General features: G+C 36.6%; 1 long non-coding RNA gene across 1 annotated transcript in view; it reads right to left on the bottom strand.

Moving 5' to 3' along the window:
* The window catches only part of LOC107514965, a 316,337-nt gene that overhangs the window by 76,165 nt on the left and 212,670 nt on the right, over positions 1-27,502 (bottom strand). Inside the window, exon 4 of the long non-coding RNA XR_004949972.1 lies at positions 14,159-14,310. This is a non-coding gene — a long non-coding RNA (uncharacterized LOC107514965). The remainder of the gene's footprint in view (positions 1-14,158; positions 14,311-27,502) is intronic.

The raw sequence follows: 27,502 nt of genomic DNA, 5'->3' as shown, positions 1-27,502 counted from the left end.
ATGAAGTTATTAAAAACACTAGAGAAGATTTTTCCACAACTAAAGGCCTTGCTGGGAAAATTCTCCAAATTGAGACATCATTGTTTAAGAATAAACACAAGATTCTATATGCTGTTAGGAAAGAAGAAAAATAGGTCATCTGCCACAGGGTAAACTTTAGAGCTAAAGAGCTCATTAGCACAATTCCAAGAAATATGACAACACTAACTCCCATTTTGATTTTGCAGCACTGAGTTCAAGAATATTTTTTAATCAGGTGCTACTGTCTTGGAGAATCTGAGGATGCTAAATGAAGATTTTGTGGACTCTGGAGAATAAATGAGGCTTAAGTGTACTATTGTACCTTGCAGTCACATTATACATTAAATTACTCAGCCTAAACTGGATATACCCTGAGACCACCTAACCAATCTCACTTTATGTGCAGGACCACTTCACCTTTACGTGTGGAAGTCTGGACCCAGATGGGGCTACATGAACTTTCAAAACTTCTGATATGTCCTTTTCTCTCAAAGATGCCATTGCCTGAAATTGGGCACCTCATGACATGGAGGTCAGGAATTGTGTTCTTTTCTTAGACAGAATTGCCAATCTCCCTTCTGAGTATCATCTACATTGAAATAAAAAGAAGTCAATATGAGGACACATTGAGTGAATTTGCTATTGTAGTTGGTTGATGCTAAGTACCATGGGAACCTTCTAAAGAATATGTGGAGTGCATCTCAGAAATGCTTCTCTAAGAGATGAAAAGCATTTGCCAACTGACTCTCATTCCCCATTTGGTTGAGGATTAACTCACCCACACTTCTGAGTTGAGCATGGGAATGTCTAGTTGGGTCTTCACAGGGTCCCACATGAATGACAGAAGAGCCAGGCAAGAAGCAAGAGACTCAGAGAGCAAACCTGGGCAGAGGTGATGTTGAGGCAAAGCAGACCAGAGTTGGTGTGAATTTCTTGGCCATAGACATTGCTGGAATCAGGTAAGGCAGAGATGATATGATACTTTACACAGGAGGAATCTGATATAGGAGGCATAGAACATTCATTAGATTTGTGTCAATAATATTTGTGTCATCATTATATGAAGTTTGTTGGACATACACAGAGCAGTGAAGACACTGTAAAGAGCTGGCACTTACAAAGCCCTGGGTCAGTGCAATGTCCCTTGTCATTCTCTATCATGTATTTGTGAATAGTTCCTTTGTTAAAAACAAACAAACGAACAAACAAACAAACAAAAACCTTCTTTGAATTATTATACTTTGAGTCTACCATCTGATTTTTGTTGGGACTCTGACTCAAAAAGGTAGAGCATTGTTCTGATAAAACAAATGGAGAACATCCTTTACACATCATATTGACCCATAGCTATTCCCTTTTTATAAAGTAGTGTGTGGATCTGATTCAAGTGCAACTTCATTTATGTAGCAATGCTCTTCTTTGTTGTACTCATAACTGTTGTTTTGACAATACTGTGCACTTTTTTTCCACTTATTATTGAAAAGATTTCTCCTTGATAACACGGCTCACAAAATGAGTTTTTTAGTGATAAATGAGACAAAAAGCAGTGTCTGGCATTTCTTCCCCATATGCTACACATATGTTGAAATTGGTGTGTCCAGCTATAAAAGCAAATTATCTGCCAACACATAAGTGACAGTAATTGCTTTTCCACATTGTATACCAGTGATATAAGGCAATGCCCAAAATATCTTTTTTAATAAAGAAAACTACCTATTGCTTGTCCTTTCTATATGAGCTTTATTTGTCAACTTTATGGGTAGTTTTACAAGCTTCTAAGCAAGAATAGGTATTGTGTTTGTATTTTCTGCAGGAATTATAACTTTAAATAATGCTTCTGATGTTCTCATCTCTTTTTTCTTAGTGGCAATTAATCAATCAATTTTGCGCTAGAAAGTATTTCATACTGTTCCTGAAAATTTTGTTTTGGTAGAGTGGCCATTGTGCTTTGCTCAGGAAATCAGAAAAAAGCTTTAAGGTTTTCATGACAATTTCATGGAACTGTACTAATTTCATCCCATAAAATCAATATTCAGATTCTTCATCTTTCTTTAGTTGCTTATGGAAAATCATCACACTAACCAAATCACTTTTTTCAGTAGATTTTTTTTTATATTCACTGTGATACTATACAGTATTTATATACTTAGCATTATTCTGAGTTACAGAGATGGTTCCTATTTTATCCTTACTTCATTTTCTTTCATTTATTTATGAACTACTTTTGCATTATTGTGGAACTGCAAACTTTAATGAACTATAGATATAAAAACAGTAAAGATAAATTACTATTTATTTTCACAGATATCTCATGTTTTGCATAATTGTGTACTTAAATGCAGTCCATCTTAGCACGTGTACAAGTTATTACTGTTAGCCACATCTGTTAATGTGATGCATTTTATATAAATTAGGTAACAATTTACAATAATCTTAAGTACAAAATTAGTGAATTGTTCAGAGTAAGAGCTCCTGATGAGTGCTTTTGTCATTTGTTTAAATGGGAGTAAATCATAGGTAGCATCAATTCTGTTTAAGAAAGTTACATAATCATTTCAGTTAAATGCTCCATTTATCAGTCAAGATGGCACAGTAGGTAAACGCTGTGTTTGCCTCCTCCTATGACCACATCAAAATACTACTAAATGATAGAACAATCATCATTGAGAATAGCCTGAGGTCTAGCTGAGCAGAAGTCCTGTAACTAAGGACATACAGCAGAAGCCATGTTGAAACAAGTAGAAGAGACAAAGATGCAGAACGTGCTGGTCCCACACCCACATGTGGTGGTTAAAAATCGAGAGGATTATCTTGGCAATGGAGATCCTCCCTGAGGAATGAGGGGTCCTGGCCCCACACTAGGCTCCTCAGCCCAGGGTTCCAGAGCTGGGGAGAGAACTCCCCATAACTTCTGGCTGTGAAAAACAGTAGAGATTGTGGGAGATAGGGGGATACTGGGATGCTAGGTGTTCCTCCTTTATTCTATAAACGAAGTGGTATATATAAACGATGGAATATTACTTGCCATCTGCAACAACATGGATGGGCCTACAGGGTATTATGCTAAGTGAAACAAGCCAGAGAAAGACCAATACCATATGATTGTACTTATATGTGGAATCTAAAAAACAAACTATATGAACCAACAAAAACAGAAACAAACTCATAGATACAACGTACATTTTGAGGATTGCCAGATGATAAGGGGATTGAGAGGACAGTTGAAAAGAGGAAGAGATTAAGTACAAATCAGTAGATACAATGCAGTCATGAGGATGATAGCATAGGAAATATAGTCAATAATATTGTAATACCTATGCATGATGTCAGGTGGGTACTAGATTTATCAAGGTCATCACTTTGTAAGTTATAGAAATGTCTAATCACTATATTGTACACCTGAAACTAATATTGTATTGTAACTGTAATTAAAAACTAAAAATTATTTTAAAAATGTAAAGTTAGTGAAATATATGAGAAAGGTAATTAAAAATACAAAGCTCCCCTGTGGACTACTTGACAGGTCAGCAGGTATCGCCAACAAAGTACATCCACCACAAGAAACATTGGGCCAGGTGTTAGAGATCAAGCTCTGATGTTTGGATCCTGGCTTTTCCACTTACCAGCGGGGTAATCTTCAGCAAATTGTTACACATCTTAACCTTAAACCTTAGACACTTTTGTGATCCTTGTTCTACAGTGAAGAAGCTCAATTCATTGGGTGCTACCTGATTGTTTTTATTGTTATTTCATTTTGTTTTTATCCTTAGAGTAAAGCTTGGTACATGGTGCATGTACATGCACATGTATGTTTTATGATACTCCATAACAACCTAGTCCATCCTGGTTTGTAAACCACAGCAAACAACTAAAAAATCTCCATGGCTTAACATGACAAAGTGTGTTTCTTGCTAATGCTACCTGTTCAATGCAGATCAACAGGTAGGATCTGCTCACCATTGTCATTCTGAGATCCAGGGTGATGAAAAAATATTCTTGATATTCAATAATCGCCATGGCAAGATGGCAGAAATATAGGAAATCACACCTTGGCCCATAGAACTAGTGCCTGAGCCTTCCCACTTGCACCCACATTTCACCAGCTAAAGTAAATCCCGTGGCCATGTGATCCAAAGATCACAGAAAAGTACCACCCTACTAAGTCCTAAAAAGAAAGCTAGTATATTTATAAACTTTGGGGTAAATTAGTCAACACTGGAGACATATTTATACAACAAGGTTTGTTCCAATATGTGTAAGTTGACATTTTTCCATTTTGCAACATATTCAACTGTTTCCATAAAGATTATACCAAAAATAGCATAGTCATAGTCATAAAAAATTAAAGTTATGCTAACGTCAAAAAAGCTATCTTTCCCTCAAGACGTGGCTGGGGTTGCCCTGAAAGCAGAGCCTGAGTAGAAGACATTAATTAAGAAATATGACCCCAGAGATCAGGATTTTAGAACAGAAAAATGAAACAAGGAAGTGGGAAAGGCAGTACAGGGATATGTCTTCAAGTTGGCAGCCACAACAGACAACTAGTGCTTGCAGTCATGCAACTTTCAGAACCAACTACCCAGTGAACAAAAGGGGTGGCATTTATTTATCAAGTCCCTTCCTCCATCGCTCAAGACAGTACCTCATGTTAACTCTCCTGCACTTTCAGGTTGTGCTTGCAAGTATGCACTTCTGAGAGTACCACGCAGGTGCCCAGGAGCATCCCATATATTGGCATTATGAATCCCATGACAGGAAACAAAAGGTAAAGTTCACCTGTAGAAAAGTGACCTATATGGAACTAGTCCTTTCTGTAGTGGCTGGAATAAAAGAAGCCACCTATGGGTCTTCTTTAAATGTATGAAAATTTTGCCTGGCAACGTCTTGATTACAAACTCGTGAGTTCTTAACTAAAATTTTGACAGTGTCTGGCTGACCATATCCTACAAACAGAAGTCTAGTGCTTTTATGAGTTTGTAGGAAAGAAAGCAGCATGCACTGCTGTGGTAGACTCAGTCTGGTGGGTAGGAAGGGAGCCTCAGAGACATAAGATAGCCAGCAGAGCTTCTTATAGGCTAGAGGAACGTCCAGCATTAACAGTGTTTTGATCCTCTAACCCCTCTGGAAGAAGTACAGTAGATCCTCAAATAGGAGGAGTGTAGTAGAGAATAGGAGCATGGTAGATCCTCAAAAAGGAGATCACCACACTGAAAACTACAAGTTATTGAAAGAAAGGTCTAAATAAATATAAAGACGTACCACGTGCATGGATGAAAGAAAGCCAAGTATATTAGTGACAGAATTAGTGAAGGCAAAGAAACACGTTATTGTTAAGACAGCAAAATCTCTCAATCTGATCTAAGGGTTTAACACAATCCTAATCAAAATCTCAAGTTGGATTTTTTTGATAGACCTTGGCAAGCTGATCCTAACATTCATATGCAAGGGACTCGGCCAATTAATCTTAAAAAAAAGATAAAGTCCCAATTTCAAAACTTACTACAGTAATCAAGTCAGTGTGGTACTGGCATGAAAATAGACAAATAAAACAATGAAACAAAATTGAAAGGCCAAAAATAAACAATTAAATTTATGGTCAGTAGATTTTCTACAAGTGTAGCAAGACAATTCAATGGGGAAAAGTATTGTCTTTTCAGCAAATGGTCTTGGGACAAATAGATATCCACGTGCAAAAGAATAAATTTGGACCCCTACCTCATATCATACAAAAAAAATTAACTCAAAATGCAACAACAACCTAAAAACTAAAACCATAAGACTCCTAGAAGAAAACATAGTAGTAAATCTATGGAACCTTGGATTAAGCAATGTTAGATATGATACCATAAACTCAAGCAACAAAATATATAAACTGAACTTCATCAATATAAAAAACTTTTGGACTGCAAACAATGCCATCAAGAAAGCAAAAAGGTAGTTCACACAATGGGAGAAGACATTTGAAAATCATGTCTCTAATAAGAGACTTGTGTTCAGAATACATTCTTTTTAAAACTCTTACAACTCAATAATACAAAAGTAAATAAACTAATTTAGAAATGAGCAAGGGATTTGAAAGGGCATTTCTCCAAAGATATACAAATGGCCAATATTCACATGAAAAGATGCTCAACATCATTAATTATTATAGAAATGCAAATCAAAAGCACAATGAGATACAACCTTACATGCACTAGAATGGCTAAAATAAAAAAGACTCATAATAAGTGTTGATGAGGATGTGGAGAAATTGCAACCCTCATTCATTGCTAGTGAGAATATAAAATCATGCAGTGATTTGGAAAATGGTTTGGTAGTCCCTTAAAATAATAAAGTTATCATATGACCCAGAAATTTCATTCCTTGGCACAGACCCAGGAGAAATGAAAACATATGTCCTCACAAAAACTTGTGCACAAATGTTCATAGCAACATTATTTATAAAAGCCAAAAGTAAAAACAACTCAAGTATTCATCAACTGAAGAACAGATTTTAAAATCTGGTACAGGGTTTGATTTTAGGATGACAGAGGTGTTCTAAACTTAGATTGTGATCACTGCATAACTGTGACTATACTAAAAACCATTGCATTGTACACTTTAATTGGATTAATTTTATTGTATGTGAATTATATATCAGTAAAGATTTTTTTAAAGGAGGCCGTTTAAAAAGCAGTTTTAAATTGCCACAAAGTACATGAAACAAAAGGTTTATTATTAATCATATTTGCCCTAGAAAAATCTCTGAGGAATGTCTCCAGAGAGAATAATCAGAGCACCTTCACTAATAATATATTCTATCACTAATATATCTTAGGTCAATGGCATACCTTAGCCCCAAGATCAGTGGGACTGGACATAATCGCTTCTATGTCTGGAGAAGCGATATATACCATTCTAAGCCCCATAACACTGCAGTTGAAAAAAATCCCTCTTTTACTCGCGCACTGAATCCTATGAATCTCTAATATTATGAGCTGATATGCAAGGGATTTTTTTAATAAAAATATTTTTTTCCCACAAAAAGAGATTAGATGTAATTATATTCAACAAAGACCTAGCAGCCTGGACCTCAAGAAACTGTACCTCTGGTGGAGAAAACCTGTCCTGGAAAAGCACCTACATAAATCCATAGATTTATATACTTTTTCACAGATACAGTACTAGAGTTGCAGACATTACTCTTCTTGTTCTTCTGCAGTGTCTTGTAGTGCAGGGGTCCCCAACCCCCAGGCCGTAGACTGATACTGTCTTCATCTGTATTGGCAGCCGCTCCCCAGTGCTAGCATCATTGCCTCAGCTCTACCTCAGATCAGGCATTAGATTCTCATAGGAGCACTGGTCCCTGGTGCCAAAAGGTTGGGGACCGCTATGAGTGGAACAAGTATGAGTTGGAGAGTCACACCTGATTTTGAAGCTTTGCTTTACTTAGGCAAGTTGTACGACTTCTCAGAGCTTCTGTCTATCTACTGTTTAATGTAGTGGAGGGGAGAATTAATTGTGAAGATATATGTGAGGCAGGGGCACAAAGCTGCTCAATAAGCATTTAATGTCCTTCCAAAATCTTCCCTCCCATTTCAAAAAGACAACAAACTTCTGAATAGGAATAAAGTAGTGTCTTTTCTTTCCTGCTCCCTCCTACCTGACATACTCACCAAAGAAACATCTGGTACTCAGTAAATATTGCTAACTAAATTTTAATTCACTACCATTCAATGGAAAGCCAGATTCTGAGGGGTCATATCAATGAAATATTACAGCAATATCACCTCCGACTGCAAGCATTTCTAGATTCTCTTTCCAGTCCCTGGTCTTACCTCCAAGCAGATATATTCTCCAAACCTAAAGACAGAGCTTTAAATAGGAACCTCTGTTTGTTTGTCTCTTCCTTGAATTCTAACAAGTGTGCAACCCTGTGCATGTTTAAATCTTCCATTTACCTTGCCTCTGCAGCAAAAGAATTGGGCATGAAACCAAATTCTAGTTCTTTTACTGAGTTTCTTTTTGGCTCATCTTAATATAGTTACACAAAGCTGATTGCCAGGCACAGAAGAGCAAATACAGTGCAATCTTTCACATCTGTTCAGATTCTGATTGAAGTAGAATAACGTTTTCTTCCTTAACTGATTTCTAATATTGGAGACTAAAAATATCTTACACATTCCTATTTCAGATTAGCATTCTGACCCCAGTCACATAAAATCTGAAATTCTGAGTGAGGGAGCTCTGGGCTACTGATGATCCCTCTGCATACTGAATGCTGAGATTCCATGATGATTTGTTTATAGTTGTGTAAAGACACAGTTAAATTAGGATTCTTGGCAAATGCCTGTTACTTTAACATGAGAATAAGCCCTATGGGGCTGCAGTATGAAACACTGAGCCAATTGGGAGGAGTTATGAACCTGAGTGTTCCTTAATAGACCACATTTGCCAAATACATCTCAACTAGATATTTTATTTATGAATTAAGTTTAATTAGCATAACAATAAAGGAGTGCTTGAAAGGCATTTTGAATAAATTCGACTTTTGAATGTTATTACTACCCTCTCTCTAGGCACATCAAAATCTTTTATTCGAGAACAAAAAATACTTAGTATTAAATGATTTTGTGCTTGGACTTTTTCATTTTGTTTTCATGGCTAGTATACTTTAAAGATAACCTTTAAAAAGTATGCTAGAGACTTCAAAAAAATTAAATAAAAATTAAAATTAAAAAAAAGTAGAAATGTTATCTTCTGACTTGTTTCTCATTGTGTGTCAGATTGTTCGATATCTATGGTAATTTTACCATGAAGAATTTGGGCCATGTATTTATTAGGCCCTTCTTTGCCAAGGATGGAAATTCTTACTCAATTACAGAAGGCAGTTTCAATGCAATGAATTCTCAAGCATGTTATCAGGTGGTTATTACTGTATAGAAAACCACCCCAAAACATAGTACCTTAAAAGTATATTTTTCATTGTTCATGTGTTTATAGGTCAGGTGGGTGTTTTTTCTGGTTTCTGGTAGACTCATAAATGTTCATATGTCATCTGTAAATTGAATAGGCAGCTCTACCAGTCTTGGCTTGGCTCTCTCATTTGTTTTAGGGTTAACTGCTTATCAGCTTATCTAGGATAGTCTCAGTTTGTCTTTAACGGTCTGTCTCCATCACTGTCTCACTCTATCTCGTTCTCTCTCTCTCTCCATCTCCCCATCGCCCTCCCCCCACACCCCCATCTCAGTCTCTCTCCCCCTCAGGTCCCTGTCTCTCCCTCTGTCTCTCCTTCTGCTTCTGTCTGTCTGTCTCTGTCTCTCTCTCTCTCTGTGCCCCATCCCCTTTTCTCTTCTGCTATGGTGTGAAAAGAAGCCAGCTAATCTGATAGAAAATGATAAGAGGGGCATACAAGGCCTCTTGAAGCATAGATTCCAAATTAACATACTGTCACTTTTATTTTGACCAATGATTGTGGCAGGCCACAAGTCAGCCCTGTCTTAAGAGGTGGGGAAATTGCAATTCCTCCCATCAATAAACAGAGTCCATAAGTAATGTTGCAAAGAGTATGGCTACAGGGAAAAGGAAGAATGTAGTTTAAGCATTGACTACATACTGGATATTAGGCCATAAAATACCAAGATAAATAAGACACTAATTTGGAATCTTTGAGGTCATAGATTGTGAAAAAAATTAGGAACACAATTCTAATGATTCAGGTCACATGGCAATAAGTGCTAAGAGAGAAGTATAATGAGGGGAGAGAGAATCATAAAAGACTTCAAGACCCAGTTCAGTGGCTTTCCTCCTGTGAAGGATTCATAAAATTTTAACAGGCTGGAGGGAGCAAAGTCACAATGTAAGAAGTACATGATATATTCAGGAAACTTCAGAACCCAAGTACGTGGAAGGTGGGAAATTGATGGGGCATAGCATTTTACTGGAGGGCCTTCAATTTAACCCCTAGCTGATTTTCCAACATTTTCTCTTAAGAGAACAACTTTTGGATCTCCAACTGCTCAAAAGGCGAAATGGAATTAACACAACCAATTTGGGAGGGGGGGGGGAATTAGGGCATACTAGAGACAAATATTTTCAAGGGCAGGTTTTTTTTAGCCACTCTATTTAAATTATTAAATCTCCCTTCAACTATCATGAAAACCAACTATAAAATTAAACCTTTCAATAAAAACGTGAGCTGGTCCATCCCACTGAGTAGGAGCCCTTGTGGGAGGCGCCTTTTGTTGTCTCTGCTCCAGCTATTCTCTGATAGAAAACAGACCCCACGAGAAAAGAATGTTATGAAGAAGTTAAAAATGCCAGATATGCATTTCTGCCAGTCTCCTTTCCACTGAAACAGATGTTGCCTACATTCACTATCTGAAACTGTGGCAGCCATGAAGGCTTGTATCCATGAAGGGCATAAAGACCAAACCATAGGGCTAACAATTGTCATGGGAAATAAAATTTTCTCACAACCTAAGCTAGGGAATAAATAAGTGAAGAGTTGGGTGAATGGTTTTAGACTGCAGTCCATAAACTGAATTCAGTTTGTATGTAAAACCCATCACCAAGAAGTCCATGTCCTGAATTTACCACATGGGTGAATTCCTAACTCAGAATCCCCTCTGCCCCCACAGCCCATGAAGCATGAAAAACATTTTTTTTGAATGACACAAAGGCCAACAGGTTTGATCAGAGTTCTCAGTGGCTGTTTGCTCACTTTAACGTTGCCAGTTAATATTTAATTAAGCACCAACTTTACAGATACATGTTATACAATCTTTGCTGCTTAATCTGCTGAAAGTATGCACTGTAAAGAACATGAGTCTAGGAAGTTAAATCTGATATTAATTCCTTGATCTGTTTTGTTTCAGTATTCATTCATTCAAAAAATGTTTATTGATCCCCCGCCATGTGTCAGGCAGTATGCAATAAGAATATGGTCATAAACAATACAGATGTGGTACCAATGCTCTTGGACCTTGCAATCCAGGGAGGGAGACGGAACTTAAATGAACAATTAATTATACATTGTAATGGCTATGGATAAAACTCTAAGATACTCTGGAAAACAGATTATGGAGTCAGAAAGTCATTGCTGGGGAAATGGTGTTTCAGTTAGTAGTTATTCGATTTAAGATTATTGCCTTGTGTGTAAAGTGGTAGACAGGGCCGCTTTATTGCATGGACAGGATTAAACAACAGTTTGGCAAAAAGCTATGGGCAGAGATTGTCTCCACTCCCCCCCGCTACCCCACCCCTGCTTTTTTTTAAGCTTTTTTACCTGGCCCCAAGACCTCTCCTGTATTTCTCTCACCACACGATATGGAAAGTGTTCCATAAATGTTCATTTAATAACAACACTTTGCCTTGTTTTCAAATCTAATAAATTTAGCTTTGGGTTTCATTTCTATTTGGACCCTACCGGCCAAGTTAAAGGCAGAAATAAGGAAGAATGCCTGTTTTTCCACCCTAGTTTTCCTATGAGCTCTAAAATGTCATCAATCTTTATTATGAAGAAATGCTCAACTGTGAAAAACTAATGTGAGATTTTAGCCCAAATCACATTAAAATAGGATGAAGGTGGGAAAACTTATCATTGAAGTGCTATTGAGAAGCCCACATTTTTGTGTCTAGAATAGTTACTTTATTTCTTGGCTCAGTTTTGTTTGCATTATTCTTAGAAGTTATCAGATGTATGCTACATTTAGCCCGAACTGGGTAGGCTTGGCAGCTTGAGGCTTCACCTTCTGAGAGACAGATGATTGTGGGTTATTTGGGAGGGCCGTGATTCTGATCTGCTGGCTCAGTGAATCAGCAAAGATGGTGCTGTAAGTCATGAAGGGCCTTGAATGACAAGCTGAGGACTTTAGGCTTTACTTTTTTTTTTTTTTAATTAGTTTCAAGTATATAGTACATTGGTTAGACATCTATATAAGTTTATAAAACAATCCCTAATTGGTCCTTCTCTCCTCTGGTTTTCCACCTAGTCAATATATTAATGCTAACCACATTCCCTATGCCATGCTCCCCATCCCTGTGACTATCTATCATCTACTAATTTGTGCTTCTTTAACCCTTCACCCCATTCTCCCAGCCCAACATCCCTCCTCTCTGTCAGTCACCAAATTGTCCTCTATATTTGTGAGTCAGTTTTTTATTAGTTTGTTCTTTTTGTTCCTTAGATTCCACATATAAATGAAATTATATGCTATTAATCTTAAGACAATGAAATAATCACATTTTTGTTTTATTTGGGTAACTCTTCCTGCACTTAAATCCTTATCTCAGGGTCTGTTTCTAGGCATCTTAGCCTAAGGTAAGATCCTTGTCACAGTCAGTTCCTAGGGGAGGTGATAACAGGAAACACTCATACAGAGGTAAAGAAGACAGGGAAAAGAAGGATGTGATTGAAGTTTACATTATTGAAAAGGTTAAAACCATAAGCAACTAAAGTTCAAATCCACAGGTGACCTCTGGGAGAACATGGAGAACATACTTCAAAGTTTCCCATAAGAGTATCTATCCTACAACTCCCACCAGACCATGGTTGATGGCTGCTACTAGGAGTTTTAACTCCCCAGAATTTCCCGGAACTGCCCAGGGCACAAACTCAGCACTCTCCAGAGACCAGAGAAAGCCCTCAGACAGAGTTGCAGGTACTCAGTGTAACAAGCCTTTGGCAAGTCTGGGAACAGTAAGTGTCAAGGGATTTCATTGCACTGAGAGCATCTGCTACAAAACCACATTATCAGGCTGTTACACTAGGCAGGAGGGAAATAATGGGGATTTGAGCCATAAAAGTGGCAATAGGGATGAAGAAAAGAGGGTGTATCTGAAAACGAATTTGAGAAAGTCAACAGGACTGGTAACCAAAGAAATAACAGTGATGAAGAAAAAAGTCCACAGCAACTCCCCGATCTCTACTTTGCGTGTTAGAGTGGATGATAGTGCCATAAACTGGTAAAAAGCCCTCATCTTCTTCCCCTGAACCATGTTATGTGTTAGGCATACCATGTTTGGTATCTGTCATTATTTCAAGTTCAATTTCCTGGGAAGTTGATTCTGAGGTGGAGATTAGCATGCAGGAAGTTTAGGAGAGAATGCCCTTAGAATCAACTCATGATGCAAGAAAGGGAAAAGAGGACTGGGCAAAGGGAAGAGCTGGGCAGAAATGTACTCTCAATGGAAGCCTCAGAAAGCCCTATAAAGAGTTCTAAAGATAAAATAATCCTCAGAGTTGCCCCTATCTGAAAGGGTCAGGCATTTATACCTCTATATTGATCAGTCACTGGAAATAAGCATCCACAAAAAAGGAGCAGGAAACTGAGTGAGGTGCCTCTCTTTGGCTAGGACAATCCCTGAGGAAGGCTGGCAGTTGTGAACATTCCCAAAGCTAGAGTAAGAGGTATTTTATTCCTAAAGAGGAATCTGAACAATGCATTACAGCATCCACCACAGGAGATATTACAATCAAAACGGTCCAGTTGGTAACTGTTGCAACGATTTAGTGCACAGAAGAAAAATCTAAGCTGGTAGCATATTTGTAGTTTTATCAGTTTAAGAGTTTTTATAAGTAAATATGACTCATTTTATTTATTATAGAACAAAGATTTCTTTCTAAAACGCTTTGAATATGGTTACTTTACAGTAAATAATAGTTATTCTCCCTGCTCAGAAAAGATGTAAGTCAAGTCGTTATATTACTAGATAGCATGCTATAGATTATCTATTGACAATAAAATATAGAGAACTATAACTTACTTGCTTTGTTTAAAATGTGGATAAGTAAAATAGCAGAAACGTTAGGAAGAACATAAACATATCTAGTAGGGATAAATGTTTCTCCTGGTGTATGTGAAGATCAGAGCAAAACAAATTATCCAATTTTTCTGTAAGTTTCATTTTGATAGTAGATAATATCTACAAATATGTGATTAAAGAAAATATGTTTTTAATACACATGAAAAGTATAACAATTTCAAACAAAAATGTGAAATGTTTGTCTACTGAATGCTGTATTCTACATGATGAAAAAGTAAAAGCAAAAAAATACAAAAACATTAAGTGCAAATAGTATTCCTCAAAGACACCCTAGCCTGGCATTTAAAAAAAGAATTGAGATCACTCTAAGTAGTAAAGCAGCTTCTCCTACCTACTAGGCGATCCACACTTTCTTCTAAGAACTTCTGCAGAGGAAGTACAAGGGATCAGTGAACAGTGCTACCCTGGAAGTGAGATTCCCCCTTTCTCCACTTGCTAGATCGGATCATCATATGTGCAAGCCTCTCGGCTTCATTTTCTCACCTGTAAAATAAAGTTGATGAAAAGATCCATTTCTCACTGGTTTTGCAAAATGTTCACTGGCACATAGTAAGCTTTTAAAAGGCTATTATTATGGCAGGGGAGAGGAGTTGAGGGATGAATTGGCAGAGCACGGAATATTTATAGGGCAGTGAAAATACTCAGTATGATATTGTAATGATAGATACATGTAATTACACATTTGTTCAAACCTGTGGAATATAAAAGTCCAAGAATGAACCCTAATGTAAACTGTGTACTTTGGATGATTATGATGTGTCAATGTAGATTCATCAATTATAGCAAACATGCCACTCTGGTGGGGGATGTTGACAGCGGGAGAGGTTATGCATTGTGGGGGGTAGGAGTCATATGGAAAGTCTCTGTAGCTTCCTCTCGATTTTGCTGTGACCATAGCTGTTCTTTTTTTAAAAAGCCATCGCTATAAATTACTATCATTTATCTGAAAAGCTCTGTGTAAAGCCACATGGGTGTCACCTCACTTCTGCTCTCAGAGCTTTCCAGAAAACACAACCAATCATTGACAGACCTATAAGGTAAACAACTGAGTGCTAAAGTCCTTAAGATGCCAAATCCACCTCTGCTGTTAATGCCTCATATGCTGGTGACACCTTAATTTCATGGTACCAAGAAGTAAGCATGGGACCCACAACCTCACAGAATGGCAATGGCCAGAGCAACCTAATGAAGGACCAGTTTTCCCTTTCCACCCAACTTTGGATACCATAAACATGTGGGAACTCTGACTGGGAGGCTCCCCCTCCAGAATCTCCATCCCCTGGGGTCACAGGATTTCATACAGTTGTCCACACTCAACACCAACCAGTTCACAACTACAAAGCAGCAGTGTGCATGTGAGACATGTCTTATCAGATCAGAAAGCTTAACAGTGTACTAAGTCACAGCTGTTTTATTCCAAGAAAACACAAATGACCAATGATCCTGATCCTTCCAATTCAAGGAGTGCTGTTCAACATCAAGATCTACTAGTTCCTAAACTAAATCCTGTGCCACTAAGTCTGTATCTGCACCTGGAGGACAGAGGACAGAAAGGGTGCCCTGACATTCCTAAGTGGCACAGTGTTGCCTCCTACCTGAAGACCCCCCCAGAGAGCCCTTGGCCTGCAGTGTCTGTCCAAGCTGATGCTGATGTGTCTTTTCCAAACTGATAAACAAACAAACAAATAAACAAAAAACTACTGTTCCACCCTTTTCCCTCTTATATCCACAGAGAGACCTCTCTCCCAACTTTGTTTCATGCTCCCAAATCTGAGTCATAGAGACCCTCCACCTGCCTCATGACTGAAGCATAGCTGTTTAACCCTTCCTCCAGTGAGCCTTCCTCAGGGGACTTCCTCATTTTCTTTGACAATTACAATCCTGGGAGGCCTGTACTCACACAGCTCTCCAAATATTCCAAAGGTGCCTGAATAGTAACATTTGGCCAATGTAGGCACATACCATTTTCTGCTTCATTGAAAAAAATCACAAAACTGTGTTAAGGGGGGAAAAATGAGATAATAAAATAAATGAGAGGGGGCAAAAACGAACTTAGCAAGACTACCTCAATGATGATGTGAGGCATTCTGTACACCTTCTCTGAGAAAAAAAAAAATAGCTAATGAAATTTGTGTGTGTGTGTGTGTGTGTGTGTGTGTGTGTGTAAACAAAATTTCTAGAAATTGTTAAGAGAATAAGAAGAAAAGTAACAGACTGGGAGAAAATGTGTGCACAACACATCTTATAATGGGCTTGAATCCAAAATATACAAAAAACTGTTAAAATTCAACAATAAAAAAAGTAAACAAAAGAACGTAGACACCTCACCAAAGCAGACATCCAGATAGCAAATAAGCATATTATTTTTTTTCAACATTACATGTAATCAAGGAATTTTATATAAAAGAAAAACAATGAGATAACCACTATGTATCTATTAGAATGGCTGAAATCCAAAACACTAACAACACTAAATGCTGATGAGGATGTGCAGCAACAGGAATTCTCAGTCATTGCCAGCAGGACTGCAAATTTGTACAGCCATTTTGGAAGAGTTTGGCAGTTTCTTACAATGCCAAACATAGTCTTATACATTCCAGCAACTGTGCCCCTAGGTATCGACCCAAATGAATTGAAAATCTTCACACACACATACCTGCTCATAAATGTTTATAGCAGCTTTATTCATAATTTTCAAAACTTGGAAGCAACCAAAGTGGCCTTCAATAAGGAGACAGATAATCTGTGAGATAGCCATGCAACTGAACACTACTCAGTGATAAAAAAGAAATATAAGCTTTCAAGCTATGAAAAGGCATGGAGGTACCTTAAATGCATATTGCTAAGTGAAAGAAACCAGGATTAAAATGCTACATATTATACGGTTCCAACAATATAATATTCTGGAAAGAGTAAAACCTTAGAGAGAGTAAAAAAGACAGTGTTTGCCAAGGAACACTAAAGGAAGAGGAATGAAAAGATATACTACACAGGATTTGTAGGACACTAAAACTATTTGTGTGCTATTTTAATAGTGGATATAGGACATTACACATTTGGCAAAACTCACAGAACTGTATACCACAAAGGGTGCCTCCTAATGTAAACTGTGGACTTTGATTAAGAATATATCAATATTGAATCACCAATTGCAAAAAAATGTACACCAACACGCAGTGTTAATAATAAAGGAAACTGTGGGCTAAGATAGAAGAAGTATATGGAACTTTTTGTACTTTCTGTTCCTATAAACCTAAAATTGCTCTAAAAAGAAAATCTTTTAATTGCTTAAGTGTTTTGAAAAGTGAAGGTGCAATAAAGACATTTTCAAATAAACAAAGAGAGAATTCATTGCCAACACACCTGTCTTAAGAAACATGAAAGTCCTTCATTTCTGAAAGGAAATAACATCAAATGGAAATTAAGATCCATACATAGAAATAAGGGACACAGGAAGAAGATTATGCATAGGTAAATATAAGAGACTATATAAAAATACATTTATCCTCTTAATTGTTTTAAAATATATAAGATTATATAAAAATAATTATGAAACTATTGTTGAACTTCTAATAAGATGTCATATATATGACAATTAAAGCACAAAGGAAGAGAATAAAACTATACTAAAGCAAATTTTCTATATTTAATCAGAATTTGAGATAAATGTAAATGAAAATACAATACAGCAAAACATGGAAGCTAGCTAAAGTGGCAGTTAGAGGGGAAACTTATGCTACAAACACCTATATTATAAAAAAATAAAATAAAATCAATATCCTAATCTTCTATCAGAAGACACTGGAAAAAGAAAGCAAACTAAACTGAAATCAAGCAAAAGGAAGAAAAAAATAAAGATTACAGAGGAAATTATTGAACTATATAAAAAGAATAGAGAAAAATTAAGACCAAAAATTACCTCTTTGAAAGGATTAATAAATTGACAAATACTTTGCTAAACTTTATAGAAAAAGACTTAATAAAAAAGACTTAAAAGATCATAAATGAAGAAGGAACATGACCATGAAACTTACGGAAATAAAAAATTATAGGGAATACTATGAATAATTTCTATGCCAACAAATTAGATCACTTAGATGAAATTAACAATTCCCTTGAAAGACTCAAACTATCCAAACTAACTCCGGGACCATAGATCTTCACTGACAAATTCTATAAAGCATTTAAAGAAGAATAAATATCAATCTTTTTTAAACTCTCTTTAAAAATTCAATAAGGGGAAATACTTCCAAAGTTGTTTTACAACCACTACTTTACACCATAGCCAGATAAGGACGCTACAAAAAATTAAACTATAGACCAATATCCCTGATATAGATATAAAAATTCTCAATAACATATCAGCAAACTGAACTCAACAACACAGTAAAAGGATTATACATCATCACCAAGTGGAATTTATTTGGAATGCATGGATGGTTCAAAGCACACAGATCAATTAATGTGATACACCACAATAAAACTAAGAATAGAATTACCGCATGACCCAGCAATCCCTCTTCTGGGTATTTACCTCAAAACCTTGAAAACATTTATCTGCAAAGATATATGCACCCTGATGTTCATAACATTATTCTTCACAGTGGCCAAGACATAGAAACAATCTAAGTGTCCATTGATAGATGACTGGATAAAGAATATTTGGTACATATATACAATGGAATATGACTCAGCCATAAGAAAAGATGAAAGACTGCCATTTGAGACAACATGAATGGATCTTGAGATTATCATGCTAAGAGAAATGTCAGATAAAAAAAAAGTCAAGAACCACAGGATTTCACTCATCTGTGGGATATAAAACAAACGAACCTGACAGAGATTCATGGATTCGGACAGTAGATTAGTGGTTATCAGAGGGATGATGGGAGGTAGAAAGGGGTCAAGGGATCAAATATTTAGTGACAGAAGAAAATTTAACTTTGGGTGAACACTCAATGCAATATACATATGAGATATTGTTGCATTGTACACTTGAAACCTATTTATTAACCAGTCACCCCAATAATTTTAATTTAAAAAATTTAATGAAAGATAAAAAATTCTATGATTTTAATACGTACCTAAAAATCATTTGACAAAATACATCTTTTCATGATAAAAACCCTCAACAAACTGGGTATGGAAGGAACATATCTTAATATAACAAACGTCATATAGGACAACCCTACAGCTAATATTATAGTCAATGGTGAAAAATTGAAAACTTTTCCTTTTAGAGCAGGAACAAGACAAAGGCACCCACTCTCATCACTCTTAACTTAGTACTGGATGTCCTAGATAAGGCAATGAGGGCAAGATAAAGAAATAAAAGGAATCCAAATCAAAAAGGAAAAAATGAAATTGTCTTTATTTGCAAATTATCTGTTTATGTATACAGAAAACCCTATGGACTCCACCCAAAAACCATTGCAACTGACCAACAAACTCAATAAAGTTGCAGAATATAAAATCGACATAGAGAAATCACTTGTGTTTCTATATGCTAACAACAATACATCTGAAAAAGACAACAAAAACTATCCCATTTGTAGTAAGGCAGAGAACAATAAAATACTTAGGAATAAATTTAACCAAGGAAATATTTATGAAAACCACAAGCCTTTAACAAGAACAAAAAAAAAAAATTGAGGATAACACAAGTAAATGGAAAGATATCTCATGTTAATAAATTGGAAGAATTAATATTGTTAAAATGTCCATATTACCCTAAGCTAGTGGCCCCCAACCTTTTTGTCACCAGGGACCAGTGCTCCTATGAGAGTCTAATGCATGATTATCTGAGGTGGAGCTGAGGCAATGATGCTAGCTCTGGGAGGAGACTATAAATACAAATGAAGCTTTGCTTGCCGGCCCACTGCTCACCTCCTGCTGTGAGGCCTGGTTCCTAAAAGACCATACACTGGGGTTTGGGGACCTGTGCCCTAAGCCAGCTATCGATTCACGACAGGATCTACCAAAATTCCAATGTCATTTTTCACAGAAATAGGAAAAACAATTCTAATTTGAATGGCACCACAAAAAAAAACAAAAAACACACAAAAAACGAATAGCCAAAGAAACCATGAGAGAGAAGAACAAAGCAAAGGTATCACACTTCCTTAATTCAAACTGTACTATAAACCTATAGTAATTTACACAGCATGGCACTGGCATAAAGAGACCCATAGACCACAGGAAGAAAATAGAGAGCCCTAAAACAAATCTCCATATTTATGGTCAACTAATGTTTGACAAGGGAGCCAAGAACCTTCAATGGGGAAAGGATAGTCTTCTCAACAAATAGTGTTGGGAAAACTGGTAACCACATGCAGAATAAAATTGGACTATTTCACACAATTCACAAAAATTAACTCAAAATTCATTAAAGACTTAAACATGAGACAATATAAAACTTATAGAAAACAAGAAAGAAGCTCCTTGGCATTGGTCTTGGCAATGATATTTTTAGATATGACACCAAAGGCATAAGCAACAAAAGCAAAAATCAACAAATGGGACTACATGAAACTGAAAAAGCTTTTTCACAGCAAAAGATAAAATGAAAAAAAAAAAATGAAAAGGCAACATATGGGAGAAAATATTTTCAAGCCATGTAACTGACAAGGGGGTTAATATCTAAAATACATTAAGAATTTATACAACTCAAAAACAAGAAAATCGACGATCTAATTTAAAAGTGGGCAGAGAAACTAAATAGACATTTTTCCAAAGAAGAAATCCAAGGGGTTAACAGGTACATGACAAGGTGCTCTACATCACTAATCAGGTAAACACAAAATAAAACTACAATGAGATATTACCTCACACTTGTTAGACTGATAATCATTGAAAAGTCAAGCAATGAGTGTTGGTGAGAATCTGGAGGAAAGGAAACCTGTGTACACCACTGGTGGGATGGTAGATTGGGTTAGCCACTATGGAAAACAGCATGGAGGTTCCTCAAAAAAATTAAATGTAAAACTACAATATGATCCAGCAATTCCACTCCTGCGTATATATCCAAAGGAATGAAAATGGAATATTATAGAGACATATACATTCCCATGTTTATTGTAGCATTATGCCTAATAGCCAAGATATGGAAACAATCTAAGTGTCTGCCAACAAATGAATGGATAAAGATGTGGTATATACATATACAATGGAATATTATTTAGTTATGCAAAAGAAAGAATCCTGCTATTTGAAACAACATGGATGGACCTATGCTAAGTGAGGGGTAAGTCAGACAGAAAGACAAATACTGTATGATATCATATGTGAAATCTTAAAAAGCTAAACTTATAACCAGAAAGTAAAATGGTTATCACTAGAATGTGGGAACTGGGGGGATTTGGGAGGTATTAAAGGGACAAACTTGCAATTCATAGATGAATAAATCTTGGAGTGCTAATGCACAGCCTAGTGATCACAGACATCGACACCCTATTATAAACTTCACAGTTGCTAAGGGGCCAGAACTTAATTGTTCCCACCACAAAAAATAATAATTATGTAACATGATGGAGGTAATAAATAATGCTCTGGTGATAAGCATATTGCACTATATAAGTGTATCAAACCAACAAGAGGTATACCTTAAACTTACACAATGTTATATGTCAATTATATCTAAATAAAAATAAATTTAAAAAGTGAAAAAATAACTTAAGAATGGAAGTATTTGCAAATCATATATCTCAATATACAAAGAATACTCACAACTCAACAATGACAAATAATTCAATTTAAAAATGGGGAATGGGTGTAAATAAACATTTCTCTAAAGAATGCATACAAATGGCCAATAAGCACATGAAAACATGTTCGGCATCATTAAGAAAATGCAAATGCAAATCACAATGAGATACCACTCATACCTACTAGGATGGCTATAATCCAAAAGGCAGAAAACAAATGTTGGCGAGCATGTAAGAAATTATAACCCTCACACATGCTAGTGGCAAGGTATAATGATGTATTCACTTTGGAAAACAGTTTAACATTTCCTTAACATGTTAACCATAGAGGTACCCTATGACTTAGCAATGCCACTCCTATGTATATACACAAAAGAAATAAAAACATGTCCACACAAAAACTTACACATGCACGTTCATAGCGGCATTATTCATAATAGCCAAATGTGGAAACGATTCAATGCCCATCAATAGGTGAATATATAAAATATGGTATATCCATATAATGGAATACTAGGCAATAAAAAGGAATATTGATGCTTCAATATTGGCGAACTTTGAAAGTATTATACTACGTGAAAGATGCTAGTCACATATGATCTCATATTTTACAATTCCATTTCTATTCATATCCAAAACAGGCAAATCTATACAGACAGGAAGTATAGATTAGGGTTGCCTTGGGCTGAGAAGATGGGGTAGAAGGGAAAGGAGAGTGACTGCTAATGTGTTTCTTTTTAGAGTGATATAAATGTTCTAAAATTGTGATAATCATTGCATGACTCTAAATATATTTTAAAAATTAGTTTACACTATAAATGGGTGAATTGTATTACATGTGAATTATATCTTCACAAGTAGTTTAAAAAAAAATAAAACTCGTTTTTAAAAAAGCACCAAAATGCTAGTGTTAGGTTAGTGTTAGAACCATGTCCTAAAAGAAGGATTTGAGTGCAAGTTCTCTATTTAGAAGGTGAGTCCAAGAAGCAGCAGTAAGAGAATAGGCAACTGGGAAAGAAAATAGAAGGAAGGCTATATGGGGTACAATAATGAGCAAGTTACCCCTTGCTCATTCCACTGGGCATTTCTGGGAGGCAGTGTGAGAACCTTGTTTTCTATTGTTGTGTAACAAATTACTGTAAACTTAGCAGTTTAAAACAATATATATTTATTATCTCATAGTTTCCCATAAGTCATGAGTCTAGGCACAGAATACCTGGATCCTCTCTATTCAAGGTCTTACAAGACTTTAAAGAAAATGTCAACCAGCTGCTTTTCTTTCTGGAGCTTGGGTTACTCTCCAAGTTTACATGGTTGATGGCAGAATTCAGTTCTATGTGGCTATAGGACCGAAGCCTTAGCCCCTAGATAACCTGCTGTTTCTTACCAGGCAGCCCTCTCACAACACGGCAGCTTACCTCCCCAAGGCCAGGAGAATCTCACCACACTCACTGTAGGAGTGACTATCCCATCACACTTGCCATATTTATCAGGTAGGAGCAAGTCTCAGGTTCTGCCCCCACCTGAGTGAACGGGATTATCCAAGGGTATGTGACTCATTGTGGGTCCCCAACTCAGTCGTCCCATAAAGAGCAAGGACATGGGTGTATTTCTTACCAGTTCTCAGCTGCCATTGGTTGACGAATGCTCCTGGAGTCATTACCTCCCCAGTATTTCTGGCCTGCTCCCCACTGGACAAACGAACATGCTCCTGCACCCAGAGGAAGCCCTGGAGCAGGGAGTCTCATATGCTCAAATGTTTAAGAATTGCGAGGGCTGAGGAGAAGTCGGCTGGGCACTAGGGCACCTGCTGCACTGCTAGAGTGGGAAACGCCTCTAGAATTTAAAAGAATGGTGGAGGGGACAACCAAAAATTATAATATTAAAAAAAAATTTTTTAAAGGTGCTTAAAATATTAGATACAAATGAAAATGGTTGCAGCTATAGAACATGAGCAGATTTGTAACACATGTATAAAAGACATGTTTATTATCTTATGTTTGATTTTAAAAATTAAATGAAAAACTTCAAAGTCACAATGAAAATACTAATCAGAAAACTTTATAACATATTCCCAGGCTCTAGGCCCCAGCCAGGTTTTCAGCACAAGCCATCCCTCAGAGGTGATCAGCAAAGGTCACGGTAAAAATGCCAGAGAGCACCCACTATCGGAGAAGAAGCAGAGCTCACTAAAGCCTTCAGACTTCCCTGGACCTTGAAGAAAGGAATGACAGTTCAATCTGGTATTCCCTACCTCTCGGTCTGTTACATAGAACAAGGCATCCTGCTGTTCCTTGCTGTTGCTCTTACACCTGAGTTAGCATTGGGGTGTTGAAAAGGAGAGTAATGCAGCCTAGCCCAAACACTTCAGAGTTAAAACCTCTCTCAGTCAAACCCCTCCTTGAGATGAGTATTAACGGAAGAATTTATGGCCCAGCATTTCTGGTTATTACCATAACTTTACTGCCCTTTACCTGCTGTGCATTGGCAAAAGGAATGATATAGCAGTGCACGTGATGGATAAAGATGTTTATGTCCTGGATCTCTCATTTAAAAACTGTGTGATCTTAAGTAAGTTCCTTAACTGCTTTGGCAAGTAGCTTTTCAACTGTAAATAAAGATATTGAACCAGACGTCCTCTTATTTCTCTTCTAATTATGAATCTTCTGAGCTCTGTGACAGTATTTGTCAAGTCTCTCTAGAAAAGCATTGTCTGACACATTTCTATGATGGAAATGCTCTCTATCTGTGCTATCCAATACGGTAACTCCTAGCCACATGGGGCTTTTGAGAAGTTGGAATGGGGTGATGTGACTAAGAAACTGAATTTTTTATTTACATTCATTTAAATTTAAATAGCCACATGTGGCTACTGTAATGGACAGCACAGCTCTAGAGACATAAGCATGAGTAGTGAGAATAATTATTTCCTTACTAATGTGTAATCAGTTATTCCATTTTGTTATTCATAGAGTTGTTACAAGGATTAAATGAGAATACATGAAGAGAACCTCAAACAATACCTGGTCCACAGTAAGCACAAAATAAATGTTAGCTTTTCTATTAATACTCTTATCTTATGTAGCTGGTTGTTAAATTTTAATTACTAACCAACTTTTTTATAGTTTGATAAGATAAACAACAGATTTATGGAACGCTAAGTAATTATCTCCTTTGGTACAACATTTATCTTCATGGAAAATGGAAGATGGGCTTGGGAGTGTGGTAGAAAGGTTAACCAGTTCCTAAGAATATAACATATATGGCAGAGTAATCCCAAAAATTCGACCTGAATTCTCTCTTCCTTTTATAGAATAGTTTCCATTTGTGATGGTATTTTTTTTTTTTTTAGTTTCAGCTTCATTTCCTCTGAGCCTTTAAAGGGTCTCAACCTCTGTTTCTGTGGCTCAGTAGTTTTACAACCACCAAAAATAGCTCATTTTACCTCTTGTTAGTGCCCTTCCGAGCAAGATAATAAGGCTAATTACATATAACATTAACTAAATGCAATTCCAACTAATCGACAAAAAGTATAATACAGCAGCAATTTTTGAAGAACAAAGCTGTATGATATACAAGGTCGTACCTCAGAAGTTTATTCCCATGAACAAAGAAATCTAAACATTTACTGTCTTGATGTGAATTAGCTAAGATCTCTATCTGTCACGTGGTATCCTAGAACTATAGGAGTTCATCATTTAATCAAAATTCACTGAGTACCTGCTACGTATAAGAAGCTCTGACAGATGTCATGAAAGAAACGAAGATATTTTTTGTCTAAGAGATAGTCCCTGACCCTCAAGAAGCTTTCGTTCTTTCTTTATAGTGCTTCAGTGACTCCTCTTTATCCTTAGGATATCTGTAGCACAGTCTACAGTCCATCAAGCGCTAGCCCCAGCTTTCCTCTCAGCCTCCTCTCTCCAGTTCTCCCCTATGTGTCCTGTGCCTCAGCCTTGCAAGAATACACTGCTCTTTCATCAGTGCGACCCTGCAGCACATGTAAGAACCTTCCAATGCCCATCTTTACCCTCCTGCCTCATTTTGCATACACCCCCTCCACACAAACCATTCATTCACCACTCATTTTTAAACTGTAACATGATTCCTTCTGTAAAACTGCACCAAAGCCTATCTCTTTTCTTTCTGTTCACAAAGCAGTTTGAGCATAACAAGGTAATGACTGGTAGAGAAAATGTTTTATGAATCCCTCTATCCTGAGTCATAAGTTTCTAGAAGAGAGTGACCAAGTCTTCTCATTTATGTAACCCTATGTCCTAGACAAAGATTTTCAGTTTACTAAATAAATGAAGTAAAAGTGATATTTTTAAAATATATATGCACTCAATTAGATTATAATACAAAATATCACAAGGTACATTCATACTTTCAGATAAATTGCTATGAGAAATTTAATGGGGGAATATCTCATAAGATCTCTCAGGAAAATGTTACCATTTTTGGTTAAGGTGACAACTTAACGAGTCCCTGAAGAATGTTACAAGTGAGAAGAAAATCATATCAAATATGGCAGGCAGGATCTAAGGGTTAACCACTATGACCAACATTTATTTATTCATCCATGACCACCTAGTTGCTGAGTGCTTTAAGAAATCCAGAGGAGATAATTCATGGTTCCTTTCCTCAGGGACTTTAGAATTTAAGAGTAGGAAAGTTTTTGTATATTCTTATACTGAAGAATACACCTAAGCCCAGAGGCAATTCTGAGCATGCCACTCATACAAATCATTGTTTCTTTCTTCAGAGAACTCAGAGTCCAAAAGATATAGATAGGAGTAGGGGAAAGTGGGTGACAGTATTAATCAAGCAGACAAGAAACGGGGTTTAGGGGGAGTATTTTTGTTTTGTGTTTTTGAACCAGAGCGATGTGTAAGATATATACAAATCCATCCAGGATCACTGTGGGAAGAATACAGAAGCCTCCTTATTTTTCTCTTAGCATCATACCTATACAATATTGCCTCTCTATTTTTTAGGTTTAGATAAAGTATCACAGTGGAAGATATGTATCCTACTCTCCCAGAAGAGCTGTTGATGAACTAGTGATACAGGAGAATTAGCTCCCCTTGAGGACCATTAGGAAACAAACGACAAGAGAAGACAGCCAGATAAAAGTCTTTCCTTTCTCTCTCATGAACTCGAGGTCTGGCCCTTTCCTGGAGAAGACCTATATAGTGAGTAAATACAACTACTAAGCAATGAGCTGTATCCTTCAATAGCCTATTGTGTAGCAATAGGCAATAGGGCAACACTTGAGTTGCTTCACATATTTCCTTGACTCACTTCCTTTCTTCCTTCACACTCACTGCCCTGGGATTGTATCTCACAAAGTTATAGCACCTTAATCCTATCTCAGCTCTGACTTCTAGGGGCCCCAGCTAAGACATTATCTTATTGTTTCTCAAGCTTACCAGACATACATAAAAGGCATTATTAAAATTTTTAAAAAATCGGTATCATGGAAAACATTTGAATGAGCAAAAGAACTTTAAGATGGAGCTGTTTAGATTTTGTCTTTAAGAGAAGGGAGAAGGGTTGGAATAGAATTTATTCAACAGCATCTACTTTCTTGATACTATGTGCCAGTTACTGTGCTAACTGCAGACATTACGAAGGTGACTAAAGCATCGTCTCCCAGAGAGGATGTTCATTCTGAAGAAGCTGTAATAAGAATACATGTGCAATTTGAATTTGTGAAAAATCATTTGATGTAAGGATGAGAGAAAAAGATGTATGAGATAAGCTATGATTTTGAAAGGGATCCTAACACTTAAATCACATGATGTTTCTGAGAGCCCCAAGAGCTCTTTGTGTTTGTGTGTTTGTATGTGTGTGTGTGTTTGTGTGTGTGTTGTTTTGTTATCATGATAATTAATGATATCTCCATTATATAAATTTAAAAACTGTAGAGCTAAATCAGAAAACTATTAGTGATATAGGTAAGAAATAAAGCT

The sequence above is a fragment of the Rousettus aegyptiacus genome, unplaced genomic scaffold, assembly GCF_014176215.1.
Source record: "Rousettus aegyptiacus isolate mRouAeg1 unplaced genomic scaffold, mRouAeg1.p scaffold_m13_p_3, whole genome shotgun sequence".
NCBI classification, from domain to species: domain Eukaryota; kingdom Metazoa; phylum Chordata; class Mammalia; order Chiroptera; family Pteropodidae; genus Rousettus; species Rousettus aegyptiacus.
The sequence above is the reverse complement of the archived record's forward strand: the minus strand, read 5'-3'. Positions and strand labels throughout refer to the sequence as shown.